This window comes from Arachis stenosperma, chromosome 6, assembly GCF_014773155.1.
Source record: "Arachis stenosperma cultivar V10309 chromosome 6, arast.V10309.gnm1.PFL2, whole genome shotgun sequence".
Taxonomy (NCBI): Eukaryota; Viridiplantae; Streptophyta; class Magnoliopsida; order Fabales; family Fabaceae; genus Arachis; species Arachis stenosperma.
In genome coordinates this window covers 30,341,326-30,360,756 of record NC_080382.1, presented here as the reverse complement: position 1 = coordinate 30,360,756, position 19,431 = coordinate 30,341,326, and positions in this window count along the sequence as shown.

Sequence of the window (19,431 nt, the reverse complement as noted above, 5' to 3'; positions counted from 1 at the left end):
CCTTTCTACAACACTCTTCCCCAAATATCCTCCACCAATCACCTCCATATCTCTTCCTATAAATACCCCCCTTCACCCCTTCATTTTCACACATCACAAACACCTTCTTCCCATCTTGGCCAAACCCTATTCACCCTCTATCTCCTCCATTTTCTTCTTCTTCTACATCTTTCTTTCTTCTTTTGCTCGGGGACGAGCAAATATTTTAAGTTTGGTGTGGTAAAAGCACTATTTTTTATTTTTTCATAACCATTTATGGCACCTAAGGCCAGAGAAACCTCTAGAAAGAGGAAAGAAAAGACAAAAGCTTCCACCTCCAAGTCATGGGAGATAGAGATATTCATCTCAAGGGCCATAGCTTAGTAATAGAGCATTTGACTGCATATTAAGAGAGCCCAATCATGGACCTCAATAAGAGCATGAGAAAGTCTCTCATCAAGAAATCCCTGAGATGCATTAAGGGATGCAATTTCCTCCACACAATTATTGGGAGTAACTCAACACTTCTTTGGAAAGCTTGAGTTACAACATGGACCAATTAAGGGTGGAACACCAAGAGCACTCCATCATTCTGCATGAGATTAGAGAGGATCAAAGAGCTATGAAGGAGGAGCAACAAAGGCAAGGAAGAGACATAGAGGAGCTCAAGAGCACCATTGGACATTCAAGAGGAAGACGTCACCCTCACTAAGGTGGACTCATTCCTTAATCTCCTTGTCTATTTATCTTCTGTTTTTGGCTTTATGTTGTATGTTCTATCTATGTTTGTGTCTTCACTACATGATCATTAGTGTCTAGTGTCTATGCCTTAAAGCTATGAATAACTCCATGAATCCTTCACCTCTCTTAAATGAAAAATGTGCTTAATTACAAAAGAACAAGAAGTACTTGGATTTCAAATTTTATCTTGAAACTAGTTTAATTATTTTGATGTGGTGGCAATACTTTTTTTTCTCTGAATGAATGCTTGAACAGTACATATTTTTTATAGTGAAGTTTATGAATGTTAAAATTGTTGGCTCTTGAAAGAATGATAAACAAAGAGAAACGCTATTGATAATTTGAAAAATCATAAAATTGATTCTTGAAGCAAGAAAAAGCAGTGAATGAGAAAGCTTGCGAAAAAAAGAGAAAAGAGAAAAAAAATTGAAAAAAAATGGCGAAAAAAAAGAGAAAGAAAAAGAAAAAGCAAGCAGAAAAAGCCAATAACCCTTTAATCCAAAAGGCAAGGGTAAAAAGGATCCAAGGCTTTCAGCATTAATGGATAGAAGGGCCCAAGGAAATAAAATTCAGGCCTAAGCGGCTAAATCAAGCTGTCGCTAACCATGTGCTTGTGGCATGCAGGTCCAAGTGAAAAGCTTGAGACTGAATGGTTAAAGTCGTGATCCAAAGTAAAAGAGTGTGCTTAAGAACTCTGGACACCTCTAACTGGGGACTTTAGCAAAGCTAAGTCACAATCTGAAAAGGTTCACACAATTATGTGTCTGTGGCATTTATGTATCCGGTGGTAATACTGGAAAACAAAGTGCTTATGGTCACGGCCAAGACTCATAAAGTAGCTGTGTTCAAGAATCAACGTACTGAACTAGGAGAATCAATAACACTATCTAAAATTCTGAGTTCCTATGGATGCCAATCATTCTGAATTTCAAAGGAGAAAGTGAGATGCCAAAACTGTTCAGAAGCAAAAAGCTACAAGCCCCGCTCATCTAATTAGGACTAAGTTTCATTGATACTGTGGGATTCATTGTATACTCTCTTATTTCTATCCTATTTTATTTTCAGTTGCTTGGGGACAAGCAACAATTTAAGTTTGGTGTTGTGATAAGCGGATAATTTATACGCTTTTTGGCATTGTTTTTAGGTAGTTTTCAGTAGGATCTAGCTACTTTTTGGGATGTTTTTATTAGTTTTTATGCAAAATTCATATTTCTGTACTTTACTATGAGTTTGTGTATTTTCTGTGATTTCAGGTATTTTCTGGCTGAAATTGAGGGACCTGAGCAAAAATCTGATTCAGAGGCTGACAAAGGACTGCTGATGCTGTTGGATTTTGACCTCCCTGCACTCGAAGTGGATTTTCTGGAGCTACAGAATTCCAAATGCCGCGCTCTCAATTGCGTTGGAAAGTAGACATCCAGAGCTTTCCAGCAATATATAATAGTTCATACTTTGTTCGAGTTTTGATGATGCAAATTGGCGTTCAAACGCCCCTTCTCTGTCCTATTCTGAAGTCAAAATGCCAGAACTAGCATAAAGGCTGGAGTTAAACGCTCAAACTGGCATAAAAGCTAGCGTTTAACTCCAAGGAAGACCTCTACACGTGTAAAAGCTCAATGCTCAGTCCAAGCACACACCAAGTGGGCCCTGAAGTAGATTTCTGCATCCTTCACTTAATTCTGTAAACCCTAGCAGCTAGTTTCATTATAAATAGGACCTCTTACTATTGTATTTTTATCTTTTGATCACCTTTTGATCTCTTGATCACATTTTGGGGAGGTTGGCCTCACGGCCATGCCTGGACCTTGTTCTTATGTATTTTCAACGGTGGAGTTTTTACACACCATAGATTAAGGGTGTAGAGCTCTGCTGTTCCTCGAGTATTAATGCAATTACTACTATTTTCTATTCAATTCAGCTTATTCTTGTTCTAAGATATTCGCTGTATTTCAACATGATGAATGTGATGATCCGTGACACTCATCATCATTTTCACCTATGAACGCGTGACTGACAACCACTTCCGTTCTACCTTAGATCGAGCGTGTATCTCTTAGCCTCCATTCCGAAAGATCGAAGTCTTCGTGGTATAAGCTAGAATTATTGGCGGCCATTCCTGAGATCTGGAAAGTCTAAACCTTGTCTGTGGTATTCTGAGTAGGATCTGGAAAGGAATGACTGTGACGAGCTTCAAACTCGCGAGTGTTGGGCGTAGTGACAGACGCAAAAGGATCACTGGATTCTATTCCAACATGATCGAGAACCGACAGATGATTAGTCGTGCGGTGAAAGTGCATTTAGACCATTTTCACTGAGGACGGGAGGTAGCCATTGACGCCGGTGAAACCCGAAAATACAGCTTGCCATGGAAAGGAGTATGAAGGATTGGATGAAGACAGTAGGAAACCAGAGATTCAGAAGGGACAACACATCTCTATGCACTTATCTGAAATTCTCACCAATGAATTACATAAGTATCTCTATCTTTACTTTATGTTTTATTTATCTTTTAATTATGAAAACTCCATAACCCATTTGAATCCGCTTGACTGAGATTTACAAGGTGACCATAGCTTGCTTCAAGCCGACAATCTCTGTGGGATCGACCCTTACTCACGTAAGGTATTACTTGGACGACCCAGTGCACTTGTTGGTTAGTTGTGCGAAGTTGTGACAAAGTGTGATTCACGTTTGAGAGCACCAAGTCTTTGGCGCCATTGTTGATGATCACAATTTCGTGTACCAGTGCCATTTTCAGAAGGCATTATACATGAAGAAAATAACATTAATAACAACAACACAGAGAGGAACATAATTTTTGAAATCAAAATGGGCAAATGATTTAGTTTTAATTACCTTTTTGACGATTGATGCTCTCCTCACTTGTTGCATTACGAGAGCAGTGGTCATCCTTTGACAACAGGTATTGAAAGCAACTTTAATGGAAGAGTAATAAGTTTTCCACCAAGAGAAGGATGAACATGTGGTCAACAGACAAGGTTTAAAAGGGAATAGGTGAAATTTATGCCTTCGCAAAGCATTATCCTTCTGAATGTGCAATAGATCTTCTAGTGAAGTAGCTTTGACGTGCAAAGATTGTGACTCCTGAAGATGGTAAGAAGATGGAATGGCCTGAGCTAACCCAAATTGCCTAAAAACGGCGTTTGGCATATAGACCGTTGATCTTAGGTCATCTTCACCTGGAAATCCAGCAAAAAGTAATTGGGGAGTCAAGAACTGTGACCAAATAGTGATACTTTCTTTTTGTGTAATCCAGGCTGAGGTAAGAGATCGCGTCAACCATTCAGGACCAGTTTGACAATTACAAAAGGAGTTAGATTGATGTTGTTGTCTTTCTCTGGCAAGTAATAGAAAGCACGAAAGAAGTGTTTCATCTTATCATGTGAGGCCATTAACTTATCAGAAAAACTAAGTTGAGCAGACGGTGTCCTGCAATTATAGAATCTGTAGGACTTTTTTGGGTCAAGCGATGTTGTAGCTCAGACTAACAAATGGCAGACAGCCACAATTGAAAAAACCAAACAGGACCGTCAACATTAGTGATTCTCTTATTCTCCCTCATAAGGTTTGTGAACCAATGCAGAGTGAGATATAGTCGAGCTAAAAACAATTTGGCTAAACACAACTTCCTACCTTCGACTAACATAATGGCCAATAGGAGATAAGTAACTTCAACTTGAATACTTCGTGCACAGAAAATAACACCACTCAACCAATAGAAAAGAAAGGCAATGTGCTCATTATTTGAAACAGGTACTTCATCTTGACCTCTGTTATTGATAATGAAACTCTGGTAAGTGGTAGAAGAGATAACAATGACATACTTAACTCCTGTGGTCGACTTGGTGGTAGTTAAAATTTCCTCTCCCAAAGGAGGTAGGCCCATTATAGCAGCTACATCCAGAAGAGTAGGCGTAATCATACCATATGGGGTGTGAAAATTGTGAGAAATCTAATCCCAGAAATACAAAGCACCTCCCATTAATCCTGAATTGACAGTGTAAGAGTTTTCACTAAACTGAATTAGATCATATATTCCAATCTCTTTCCACAAGGTCATCTTTTCAGTTTCAACCCTATCCAACCAAGTACGGTAACCTCCAATGTTGGTCTTTGGGAGATTTCTGAACAGCCTGTTGTTGGAATAGAAGTATCCAATAGGAATAGAGTCTTGAAAAGCAACGGATTTTCTTTGACCGTGACCAAGAATTTTTTTTATTTTGTTGGCAACTTTAAGAGACATAATAAGGCCAACGAAAGCTGAGTCTACACCGTCAATGATGAAAGGAAGTAGCACCTGAGATTCCCATATTTTTCATTTTGAGGCCTCTGGTTCAAGAGCAAAATCTTTGCCATTTTTGACAATAGACTTATCACAAATGACCACTTTAGATGTAGAAGGAGGACTTGTTGACAGATGGTGGCTTGAGGTTGCCATAACAATACAGATTGAAAAAAATTCAAGTATTGGGTGCCGAGGTTGTCAACGATCAACAAACAAGTTGTAAAGGTAGAAAAAAATGAAATTGAACTTATATGGATTTTTTTTTTGTGACTTGAACTTATATGGATTTAATTTGGTTTAAGTAGTAAGCAAAGATTTAACATGAAACAAGACTTAATACTGCTTGCCAACACTCATGAATATAAAAAAAATCATAAATGAAACATGAGAAAAAATTCGTTATCTACTAGATTGATCATTGCTAAAAGTAAAGAGAATGTATATATAATCTAAGCAAATCCCTTTGTTTTCTATTGCATTTATGTAACGTTGCTTCAAAGTATTGCCAGGGATCCTAGAATTGCATTCTTCATTAAAAAATCCAATGGCAAAAAATAATGCAAAAACTAAATTATTTCTAATTAATATGGTCACAAGATAGCAATTGTTTCTACTTATATTGGTAAAAGTCTAGTTAAATTAAAATAGACCATATTAGTGAAGGGGCCAAAACAAACTCACTTACAATTAAAAAGAAGCTGGCAAATATATACACAAAGAAGTCTGATAAAGCATCTCCTTCAGCAAGACCTCGAAAATTAGAAGACAGTTGAACCAGCAGAAAGCAAATTGAAGAAATTCAAAACCTTGATCCTTAACACATCGTGAATAGATTCGAGGGCAGCACACAATTTTCAATTAGGGAACATCAGGTTATATTTGTAAATATAATAATATATTTTCAAAGAAAAAAAAAACAAAAAAAGGGATGAAATTTTGACATGTTTGTACCAAGAAAATGAACTATCCCTTCTATTCTGTTTTTGGGAGTAAAATAGATAGAAATATTTTTTTTTTTCTTTTTTCCTACCTCTTCTTTTATACTTGAAAAATAGAAAAAAGACAGCAACATAGCAGAATAGAAGAATAGGGTTCAACAGTCAAATCATAATTTGAGCCAAAGAATGTAAAAAAAAAAGGAGAATGCTCTTCAGAGTAAGATTCTAGTACTCATAATCATGAATAATACAAGGAATATTTTGCATGCCATTTTTGGGATTAGAATTCCTCTGAATCAACCATGGAAAAGAGAAAGACAAAAATGGAGCTAACAATGAAATCCTACTTGAAATATCAGAAGATCTAGATACAGTTGAATACTTGTGAATGGAAGAAGCTCACCATAGTAAATGGAATTTGGAAGAATAAGAGACACAGAGTTGAAGAAGAAGCTATTGGGTGTTCAAATACTAACGTATTCTCTCTCACAAATATTACAAGAAGGGGTATGTCTAAAACGAGCTCAACTATTATGTGCTTATTGAATGAGCCACATTTATAAAGGCCGTTAGATTTTATTAGATGAAAATCAAAGGTTAATATAAAACAAGAGCATTGATGGACTCTAATAAATATAGAATATCCTAGTACATAAATAAATACTTTAATACACAATACTTTAAACGGCAACAAAATCTTTTATTCTTAAATAATTAAATATAAAATATATAAATATAAAATATATGAGTATTTTTTATTTAATAAAATTAATTATTATGCAAAACTTTTTATAAAATTAAAAAATTATGTTAAAATAATATTTTAAACAGTAACATAAAACTATAAAATCATTAAAATTTATTTAATATTACTTGATAAATAATTAGATTATTATATTTAAAATTTGTTAACTAACTGTTTTTATTAAAAATATTATTATATAATATAATTTTTTATAAAAATATTTTTAAAAAATAATTTATTTAAAATATTATATATAATACATGAAAATATTATTTTTTTATTTTTTTATTTTTTTAGAAAAATAGAATAAATAATATAATTTTAAATACATACCTAAATAAAAAAATTAATATTTTTATGTATTATATATAATGTTTAAAATAAATTTTACTTTTACAAATATTTTGATAAAAAATTATATTATATAATAATATATTTAACAAAATAATTAGTTAATAAATTTTAAATATAATAAATTAATTATTTATTAAGTAATATAAAATAAACTTTATTTATTTTATATTTTTATGTTGTAGTTTAAAATATTATTTTAATATTATAAAAATTTTTTGTGTATAATAATTAATCTTAATGAATAAAATAATTTATATTTTTTGTATTTATATTTTATATTTTTTAAAACAAAAATTTTTTATCTTAAGAAGATTATCACATATTTTACTATATAAAAATAGAAATTTTTTGTTCTAAAAAATATAAATTAAATAAATACAAAAAATATAAATTTTTTTATTCATTAAGATTAATTATTATGCAAAATTTTTTTATAATATTAAAATAATATTTTAAGCTTTAATATAAAAATATAAAATAATTAAAATTTGTTTTATATTACTTAACAAATAACTAGATTATTATATTTAAAATTTATTAATTAATTATTTTATTAAATATATTATTATATCATATAATTTTTTATCAAAATATATATAAAAATAAAATTTATTTAAAAAATTATATAAAATATATGAAAATATTAACTTTTTATTTAGGTATGTATTTAAAATTATATTATTTATTTTGTTTTTCTTAAAAAAATTGAAAAAAATAAAAAAGTTAATATTTTCATGTATTATATATAATATTTTAAATAAATTATATTTTTAAAATATTTTTATAAAAAATTATATTATATAATAATATTTTTAATAAACTTAGTTAGTCAATAAATTTTAAATATAATAATCTAATTATTTATCAAGTAATATAAAATAAATTTTTAATTATTTTATATTTTTATGTTAGTTATAGTTTAAAATATTATTTTAATATAATTTTTTAATATTATAAAAAAATTTTGCAATAATTAATTTTAATAAATAAAAAATACTCATATATTTTAAATTTAATTATTTAAGAATAAAAGATTTTGTTGCCGTTTAAAGTATTGTGTATTAAAGTATTGCCATTTAAAACATTTATTTGTGTATTAAGATATTCTATATTTATTAGAGTCCATCAATGCTCTTGTTTTATATTAGCCTTTGATTTTCATCTAATAAAATCTAATGGCCTATATAAGTGTGGCTCATTCAATAAGCACATAATGGTTGAGCTCGTTTTAAACATACCCTACAAGAAGACAAGAGTACTGAGTTGTCTCACTTTTTTGTTTAGCCAAAATAAAAATAAATAAATGAATAAATAAAATAACAAAAAAAAGAGTACGAGTACTCTTGTGTGTTCTCTAGGTGACATTTTAAACTATTGTTATTATTTATATACATTTTAAAAGAGAAAAAATATATATAATAAAATAGTATAAAAAATATATATAATAATAAAAAAAGAGATATATATATATAAAATAAAAAATAATAATAAAAAATAAACATACGTTTGTATATACTCCTTTTATTATTATAAACAACAAAATTTTTTATTATAAAGTGAAAAATTGTAGGCATTATATTAGACAAAATATGATTTTTATAAAAAATTTATAAAAAAATAATTAGTTACACGGTGATGTCTCCATATATAATATTTATATTTATTTTAATTAAATTAGGTCATTTGACAGTTTAGTTATTTATTTGATTTTTGAAATTGACATCAAGCAAGAAGTGCTGTAACAGTTACGGGACAATTCAAATTTTTCGTAAGTAGTGAACAAAACATTCTCAGTCCCTTGGTATCACAGAGTAAACTTGGGAATCTTAAGTAATTCCTCTAAACTCAAACACTTGTAATTTGCTTTCTTCCCAGTTTTTATTAATAAAATTCCTCTACTTTTAATTGTTCTTCTTTTTATGTTTATGTTGCTTTCTTCATCGTCTCTTTAATTTTTCGTTTGTTTTAATTTCTGCAATTTACTTTACCTCCAGCAACTTGCATTTATTTGTTACTTTCAATCCTTTGTAATTCTTATTGACAATACAATTGTGACATTGAGATACCCACATTTTCTTTTAAACATTAACAAAAATTTGAATAAAACACCCATACAACAAATGAAATTTCAAATTTTTAAACGAAATAATTAAATATAATTTTTAAAATTTCAAATTTACGAAATTTTGTTTGTTGTATGGGAGTACATAAAATTTTGTTTGTTGTATGGGGTACATAAATATTTGAAATATAATTTAAATAACCTTATCACAGAAAGAACTCAATGGAGATGGATTCATTAGTTTATTTAAGGTATTCGTATTAATAGTGGGCAATTTAATAGTGCACTTATGAACATGTTAACGTGCTTATTTTGAATGGACAGTTTATTTTTTCTCTTATTTAAAATAAACGGTTTATCTTTTTTATTATTTCCATTTTTAAGAGTTTGATCAAATTAAAAACATTAATATTTTTTATTATTTTTAAAAATTATATTTAATTATTTATAAATGTATATATCTCGTTTACATTTACAATGTAAACGAAATATGTGTAAAATTATCTCGTTTACAATATAAACGAGATAAGAAAAGAATATTTATTTTAGTAAATATTTTTTAAATTATTTATTTTGGTAATTATTATATTTAATTTATTTATTAAAAAAAACCGGGAGGTGCTGTCTGAGGCAAGAAGGCAAGTTTGAAATTGAAACTAGGGTTATAGAGAGAGGAAAATGGGCCACTGAAATTAGGCTGGGAGCATTTAGATATTGGTTATGTTTTTTCAAAAAGTGAAATCCAGGTTGGAAATTGCATTGAGTGACTGACCATTAGTACAAAAAAAAGGCGTTGTTTGCCAGGCTTACTGTTGTCCCACCGCGCAAAAGCCCGCGTGAAGAGTGGTGTGGTTTAGGCGAGCAAGTTTTCTTTTTGGAGGTTTCAAATGTCTAATCTGACCTTAGAACGGCAATTTGACCGATCCAACCCACCCTAAACGGGTCGTATTTTGTCAATAGTTATCCAGGTGTTGTGTTGGCTCAATAGAACTAGCTTATTTCTACCTGGGTATCGATATGGGGTGAATACAGGTGATAGAACTCAATTTATTGATTAGAAAATATATATTTTTATTTAGATTTTAATCAAATTTTTTTATTTTTATACAATTTTAATTAATTTTGAATTTTTTTATTTTAATAATTGATAATTTGAATAGATTTTGTTTTTGATTGAACATAATTAGTTTGATATTCAATTAGTGTCCATAATAAAGAACTCAATCTCAAAGAACATTGTTTAAGGAAAAGGCATCACAAAGAGCCATAGGGATTGGATTAGAGCAAAGTTAAAGTCGTTAGAAAAAAGAACTCAATCTCTACAATTTTAATGTTGAAGACTTTCTCCAATTTTCAATGATTTTGGGTGTAATTCATAATCGAAGATTAATGCCAAAAATGTTCTAAATATTGTCAATCCAAACTTTTTCGTACTAATTTGATGATAACTTGAGCTATAGGCAGTTCTAATAGCATTAAAAAGTTAACATTTAGAATTTTAAAATGATATGAATAGGTTTATAGTGGACAGTAAATTTGAGCTGCTCATACCACCAAATTTTGCATCGCAAATCGAGCTCACATGACATCATTAAAGATGCATGTGGTCATGTGGGACACACTTTGAACTTCCAAAAGGCCCTAAATTTCAGATATTTTTGGGTATTTAAACAAAAAATATGAAGGAGGAAAGAGAGAAGAGTTTAGGAGTTAGTTTATTATGATATTATTAAGTTTTTAGAGAGAGAAGTTCTCCCCTCTCTCTATAATTAAGGTTGATTTAGTTAATTTTTGTCAATTTCTCTTTAATTTTAGTTTCTAATTTTATTTTAATTTAGTTTTATTTATATTTTCTTGTTCTTCTATCTTAGTTCATTAACTCTTTCTTGTTAGTTATTGTTTATATTGTTTTAGCTTATGAACTCTTGTTGAATTTATAATTTTTTTTAATGAATTTGATGTTTTATATTTTTTATTGCTTATTGGAGTTGCTATTATTACTTTCTTGAATTAGATAGTTGTAAATTTTACTAATTCTCATAATTTATGAAACTTTATGGTTATGCACTTTAGGTGTTTGATAAAATATTTGCACTAGTTATAGAGTAGATTTTTGCACTCTTGACTTAGGTTGAAAATTTGGGTGAACTTGAGTTACTAATATCCAAGTTGATTGATAATTTAGAGATTTTAATTAATCTTGTTACAATTGATGCTAATCTTTTACTAATTCAATTAATAAGTTGGTTAGGACTTATGAATTAGGATTAATTAAACCTAATTGACTTTTCTCGATTTGTAGAGGTTGACGAATTGGGTTTGCTATTTGTAATTATCATGTTATGGTTAGTGACAATGATAACCCTCAACTCTTACTAAGATCTTTTAGCATTTGAGTTAAATCTTTTTACTAGTTAATTGTCTTAATTATTCTTACTTTAATTTTTTTTGTTTCTTTAATTTCTTGCCATTTAAAGTCTGGTCCCTTTTTCTCATAACTAATGATGAGCACTCGATTATGATTTCAAAAGAGAATGACCTGGAATTTAAACTCTTGGTTATTGGTTTTAATTTTGTGACAATTCTTACTAAACTTTAAAGAGTGTTGAATTTCAATTTAGAGTTATAATAAAATTAAGTTCTTAAACTTGTGAAATTCTAAACTGGTACTTAGCGCTTCATCAATGGGTAATAGCCATCCTGCCCAATTACCCACTCCGCCTTGTCCCATATATATATATATATATATATATATATATATATATATATATATATATATATATATGTGTTATTTATATGTAAGACCTGATTATTTTTATATGCTATAAGTTGTTGTGAACACTTTAAAATTATCTTTGAACTTAATTATATTTAAAATTTTATTGATTATTTCAGTTTAATTTGCTTATCTTCATGTTATAAGTTTTTATAAAGATAAAAACTATAAATCAATTAGGTTCCAGATAGGACGAGACAGGAACAGGACAAACATATACATGCAGGTTTGGGTGTGGGATAAAAACTCGGCAATAAGCAGCAAATGGGACAATGCATGAGTGTTCAGGATAGGTATGGATACTTAAATACCTATGTTGTCTTGTTCGATTGCCATCTCCATCCATCTCATCTTTTTTAGCGAGTTAAATAGGTTGACCCAACAGGTTACGGCTCATTTATCATCCCTAACAGTAGTGTACTTCTCAATACAGTATTATGAAGAATAATCTTTTCGTAATAATTTTAAATTTTTTAAAAAATAACTATTTAATTTATTTTAACTCTGTTACTAATATTTTTAAGAATACAGTATCGTTTTTGTCCCCAACATTTGAGGAAAGTTCCAAAATTGTTTCTAACGTTTTAATTATCCTATTTAAGTCCCTAACATTTTAAAATTAACTTAATGTTGTCCTACCATTAGGGATTCGTTAACAGAGTTGGCGGCGGGACAAAATTGAGATTATTTTGAAACGTTATGGACTTAAATAGGACGAAAACATTAGGGACAAAAACGATACATAGAAATAAATTTTAATTTTATCATTTGATAATATCAATTTTTTACTGTACATAGTATTCAATTATTTTTTAATCACATCTAAGTAAATTACAGTTAATCACATTACTTTTATTCTAAAAAAATTATTTTTTTATAATTTTGCAATTAAAGTAATGTAATTTTTTATAAATAAATAACTTTTACACTTTCATTCTAAATAATGTAATTTTACTTTCATTAATTAATCGCATTACATATATATCTTTTTTTTATAATTTTATACTTTCATTCTAAATAAATTAATTTATTTATTATTTTATACTTAAAGTAATAAATAAATTTTATAATTTTATTTTAAATAATGTAATTTTACTTTCATTAAATCAAATTACTTATAATTTTTTTATAATTTTACACTTTTATTCTAATCACATTACATTATTTATCTAGAATGAAAGTGTAAAATTTATTTATTTATAAAAAAATTACATTACTTTAAGTGTAAAATTATAAAAAAATAAATTTATTTAGAATGAAAATAATGTGGTTAAGTGTAATTTACTTAGATATGATTAAAAAATAATTGAATACTATGTACAGTAAAAAGTTAATATTATTGAAAGATAAAATTAAAATTTATTTCTATGTATCGTTTTTGTTCCCAACGTTTTCGTCCTATTTAAGTCTATAACGTATCAAAATCGTCTCAGTTTTTTCCCGCCGTCAATTCTGTTAACGGATCACTAACGGTAGGACAACATTGAGTCAATTTTGAAACGTTAAGGACTTAAATAAGACAATTGAAACGTTAAGGACAACTTTAAGACTTACCCCAAACGTTGGAGACAAAAAGATACTTTACTCTATTTTTAATAAGTATCATTTCGAATAAAAATGGTGGCGATTAGCAAAGAAGTTGAAGGGTTGCCCCACTACTACTCTCTCTTCTACCTCTTGTAAGAACCAAAAATTAATTAGCTGTTTAATTAAAAGAATAATTTAATTGTCCAAAATAGGTTAAAAAATTTAGAATACTAATTTGAAAATTTAAGGGTGAGAATTGGATTCACCGGATTTTTCCGGGTGAAAAAAATATACTCTTCTACGAAAAATGCGTCAAAACACATACCAATAATTTAGCTGGCAGTATCGGTTTAAGTTTGTCTGGTACTGCATATGAGAAAATAAAAACTTCAGAAAAACTTAGAGAAATATTTAAAATAGAAAATCGAAAATTTATTTTAAAGGTTTTGGCCCGATGTTGGGTCAAACGAATAAAAAATACAAACCGATTGAACCGAGTCCTTGTTGGGCCCAAGCCCAACATATATCAGCACTTTAATGAGGCATTTTAGCCTCATTTCACCACTAGAGAGGGAAAAACTAGCTGAGGTAGAAGAGGGAAGAGGAAAACCTAAGGTACTATTCACTTTCATCTTCTTTGGATCATAACTTTTGATCCGGAACTCCAATTAGCGTGCCATTTATAGTCTCACATAGCTCTCATCGAGCTCTTCGATTTTATTCAAACAAAGTGGTAAATCAATTCTCTATTCTATATATTTTTGCATTTTTTGCCATAGTGATTGAGTATATTTTATAATTTTGATTGTTTAGGTATAATCTAGCATCGGGTTATTATTGGATTTTGCCCTAATCACCAGTGGATAAGGTGAGAAAATTCTAAACTCTTGTGATTTATTGATTTTGTGAAGCCTAGTATTGATTGTGGTAATTTGTATAAATTAGGTTGAAAGTCATGTTAGTTTGGAGTTGAGTTGACAATTTTGAGTGATTGAAGTTTAGCTTTTAGTGGCTAAGCTTGTGGATTCGGTTTGGATGCTTGGAAAGCTTGTGGAAGAGGTTTTTGGTATTTTGTGCTTGGGAGAAAATCGGCCAAGGTATAATTTCAGTTTTTTTGAGTTAATATGTAATGTTGTGTGAAACTTAGGCTAATGGATCTTAAGATAGGATTGAATTGTATGTTTTGGTTGATTGAATGTGAGTGTAGCATGTGAGAAATTGAATGCATAATTGGATATGGGTATGTAAATTGTGAATGGAGATTTGAGATGAGTTGTATGATTTAGTTGTGATGATGGTTGATGATGATTATTGAGTTTTAGTGATGTTTGATATGTAGAATGTGAATATTGTTGAGAAATGAAGATAAAGGTGATTTATACAAGAGGCATGGTACATTAGGTATTGGATGATTGAGGAGTAATTGGTAATGTGTAGTAGTGGTTTGGTATCGATTTTGGTTGGATTGGTTTTGGTCCAGTGTTTTAAAAATTAGAGGATTATATAAGTTTTGCTAAAAACTTGTTTTTGACAAACTTCAACGGGCCATAACTTGGTATCTGGACCTCCAAATTTTCTAAAACTTACTTTGAATAAAAATTGTGTCCGTTTAGTTTATGCTGTTTGAAGAATGGGTGAAAAATAATTTTTAACGAAAAAGTTATGGGCGTTTGAAGTTTGGTGTAAAAATCTGAATTCTGCAACAAAATAGCTTTTCTGAAATTTGAAGGCATGAGTACGCAGATAGTACGTGCGTACGCGAGTCTGGGCCTCTGCCAGCACTCATGTGTACGTGATACTGGTATGCATATACGAAAATGCCCATTTTACACTCACGCGTACGCGGCCGATTGCGTGCATACGGGGGACCCCGTTTCTGATTCAAGTCTCTTGTACGCGACACTGTTGTTTTCATACTCATGCATACGCGGAAGCGAGCATGTGTACTCATGACTCCTATTTTGCTGAAAATGTAATTTTTGAGTTTTTAAGTACTCCTCTAGATTCCTAAATCTCTTTAATTATTGTTTAAGATCTGCTAGCTAGTATTTAGGCTTTGGGACAAGGGAGAGTACCTTGAGTGGACTTAGTTGGATAATTCTGTTGGGAGATTAGAGAAGTGACTTACGCTTAGAAAGTTCTATGGATGGAATAACTAGAGCGAATTGATGGAGTATTGTGTTGATGATGAATTGAAAAGAATGAAAGATTAAGGTTGTTGAAACTAATGAGAATGAGAGATAATCACTGAGCTGGACATATATTCTGGTATATTATGATTGGTAAGTCGATATGCGCTTAACAAGGACGGTGGTTAATTCCACTTGTTGAGGATGCAGCATCGATATAAGGACGATGGTTAATCCTGCTTATGCTGAGATGTGAGGTCTAAAGCAGTGTTTCCCGCTTGCATCTTTTCTGGTCACAAGAGTGTGCTCAAGCACTATATCCCATAAGAGTGCGCTAGGGCACTATATCCTAGGGCGCAATTTATATACGTGACAGAAAGGCGACATTTCGAGAGGATGTATCGGGTTGGCAGTTGAACCGACAAGTGATATCATAGCCAATAGGACAAGCATTCATCATATGCATTCTTATGTGTTTGTTTGCTTTGTTTACTTACATTGTGCCAACTTCTATAACATGTTTAATTACTAATTGGATTATTTGCGGTATATGCTATTTACTTGTGTTTTACTTACTTGCATTAATTGTGTTTTCTGTTGGGATTGAGAAAGCTCAGGAGGTGGTGGCGATGCGATCGCATGAAGGATATGTTGGCGAAGGCTGTAGGATAGCAGTGTTTTGTAGAATAGAAAATTCTGAAGTTAGATAACCCTTTACGGTTTAAAATTTTATTATAAGTTGAATTTTATATCAGTAAGTTTACAGACGGTGATAGAGAGGAGGATGGTTCGAGTTTATCTTTTGTTTTATTTTGTTATAGTATCTCTTTATTTTGCATATCTCATTGCTATAGAGGCTTAAACTTTGAGAGATATGAGGTATATATTTTTAACTTAAAGCTCTGTTGTATTTTGTATAACTAGTCGGCCTAAACTCCACAGGCTTTGACTAGTCCCCTTTTTGGATATTATATATATATAATTTGTTTACTACCTTGTGTATCTTGGAGCTGTTTACAAGGTTCTATATATTAAGTTTTGTTCCTTTCGTGTCAATGTGATTTAGTTATCGCGTGTGAACGCTTCGCGCTTTGTATCTCTGTTTTATACATATTTGGACTTTTTTTTTCTTCATTGGACTTCTAGTCTTAATATTTCTTGTCTGTATACTATGGTATGGAGCTTTAGAACTGTTGTAAAATCCAGTCAAATAGTAATTAATTAAATAATAAATTAAAAAGGAGAAAATATGGTTAGAAAATTTAGCAATCAGAATTTGATAATTTAAATATGATATTTGGACTCAGTGAATTTTTCTAAGTCGGAAAACATAATTTTCTGAATAAAAATGCGCACTAGAAATTTGACCAGGAGTATCGACTGTGATCTGTCCGGTACTATGGTTGAGAAAATTAATTAGAAGTGAATAATTTTAAGAAATAAGAATTTATAATTTGGGAAGCTAGACATATTTAAAATACGATTTAAAACTCTAATCTTAAAGGTTTTGGCCCAAAGTTGGGCCAACGGACTAAAATAAGTGAATCGGGCCCAAGTGGACCTAAGACCCAACATATATAAATATTAGTTATGAACATTTCAGCTCATTAATCCTAAAGAAAGGGTGTGGGGCGCTGAAATGGAGAAGAGAGGAAGAAGAGAGAAAATCCTAACTCCATCAAACTTTAAATCACCATAACTTTTGATCTGAAACTCCGATTGACGAATTGTTTGCAGCCACGCGTCGCTCTTCTCATTCTCTACAATTTTATTTAAGTTTTGTGGTGATTATTCCACTGTCCTCTGCCCAGTTTTTGTTTTTCTCTTTAAATTTAAATTTGGTTTGGGTTTTGAGAAAATCTTGTGATTTTGGTTATTTAGGGGTGCTCTAGTATGAGCCATTGGTGATATTCATCATAAAATATAGTGGGTTAAGGTGAGAAACCCTCCAACCCTTGTGATTTATCATTTTCATGAACTCTAAGTTAATGTATATATGTGAAATTGGTTATGTTAGTTATTTGGTGATTTCGGTGCACAATGGGAAGATTCATTTTGCTTGTGGAACTTTGGTGTAGAGGTTTAAGTTTGGGTGTGAACCGCCGTCATTAAGGTACGGTTTAGGTTTCATTTAAGTACCGTATGGTGTGATGAGAATTCCTAGGCGAAATACCCCTAGGATTAAGTTTGGATTGTATAAATAGTTGGTACTAATATGTATAGTTGATATGTAATGTAAATTAATGATTGGGTTGAGAATTGTGTGAATTTGTATATTTGGTGTGTTGAGAATTTGATGAATTGGATAATGAATATTAGTTTGTAGAATATGCATTTAAATTGTGAATTTGGCCGGAGACCGTTAATCTTGGGCCGGAAGCTGGAAAGAGGTAAGGAAGATAAGTGATGTGTGTATTGTGTGATGTCATATGAGATTGAATGGAATTGTGATTGTTGTTATTTGGTTACAATGGATTGTATGGATTATGTGGTTATTGGTTTTGAGGGAGGAATTGATGTCTTTGTTGATAATGCATGTGAGTTGTATATGATGATATGGATTTATAAATATTGGGGGTTGATGGAATTGGTATGGTTGGAACTTGAGATGTGGTATTTTGTTTGAAATTGAGTTAGTTGATTGAGATTGGTCAAAATGGTGGATTGTGAATTTAATGAGAATGTTAAAAATATGAGTTGAGGAGGCTTGAGGTTGATTTTGGTAAGTTTTGGTTGGTTTTGAAAAGGTTTGAAATTGGTTTGTATTGAAAATTTAGTTTTTGTTGGCTTTTATGAAAATTCTGATTTTGGTCCACTTTGACGGAGCATAACTTAGTCTCCAAATCTCCAATTTGTATCAAACTTATTTAGAAATAAAATTGGATCCGAGATGTTTATGCCGTTCGAAGAATGGGTGAAAAATAATTTGAAACAAAAAAGTTATACCCGTCAGAAGTTTGGGATTTGAAAATGTAATCCTGCAGCTTTCAAACTTAGTAAAATTTTTGGTAAAATATACTCTGACGCGTCACTCACGATTTTTACTCTCTCACGTGTGTGCCTGGCCGACGCGTACGCATCGCTGTATTGATGCAGGTGCGTGGTATAAATTACAGAGAGTTGTGACAGTAGCGTGCTGGTTTTGTGCAAGGAGCACAAAACGCATCCATGCGTGCACATGGGTGATGCTTACGCGTCACCCACCTTTCTCCACTTCCCATGCGTGCGCGTGGGCGATGCGCTCGCGTGACCCTATTTTTAGCAAATATGATTTTTGTATTTTTAAACTGAATTTCAAACTTTTAAGCCTCTATTTTCATCGTTTTAGTATTAGATCTTTATAGTATGCCTAGTAATGAAAAGAAGTTAGGACATGTGGTAACTTATGGATGAAGTAAAGTGAGAATCAATGATGAATGATGAATAATATGAAAAATGTTGAATGTGACGTGTGACTCTGGGTGGTAGGCAGTGGCGTTGTCCACTTGTTCCGGGTATGAGATAGGGAATGAGAATTATGATAAATGAGTTTAATTATGGAGTTTTGAATGAATGTACGTCTGTGGTACCTGGGTAGTAGCAAGGGTTATGGTTCGTCCCGCTTGCTCCGGGTCATTGTTTGAGAATTGGTAATAATGAAGAGTGATTATGAAAGAATGTGGTAAATGAATAATGATGAAAAATGTTGAATGTGAGTATGCTTGTGTTTTCTCTCTAGTTGTAATGGTGACAGGGCACATATACCCTCTAATAATGATAGGGCACATATTCCCTCTAATGATATTAATGCGCAACAGAAAGACTGTGCCCGGGTTAGCTACCGGACACGTCGGGTTAGCTTGATAACTGACAAATGATATCATCAGCCATATGG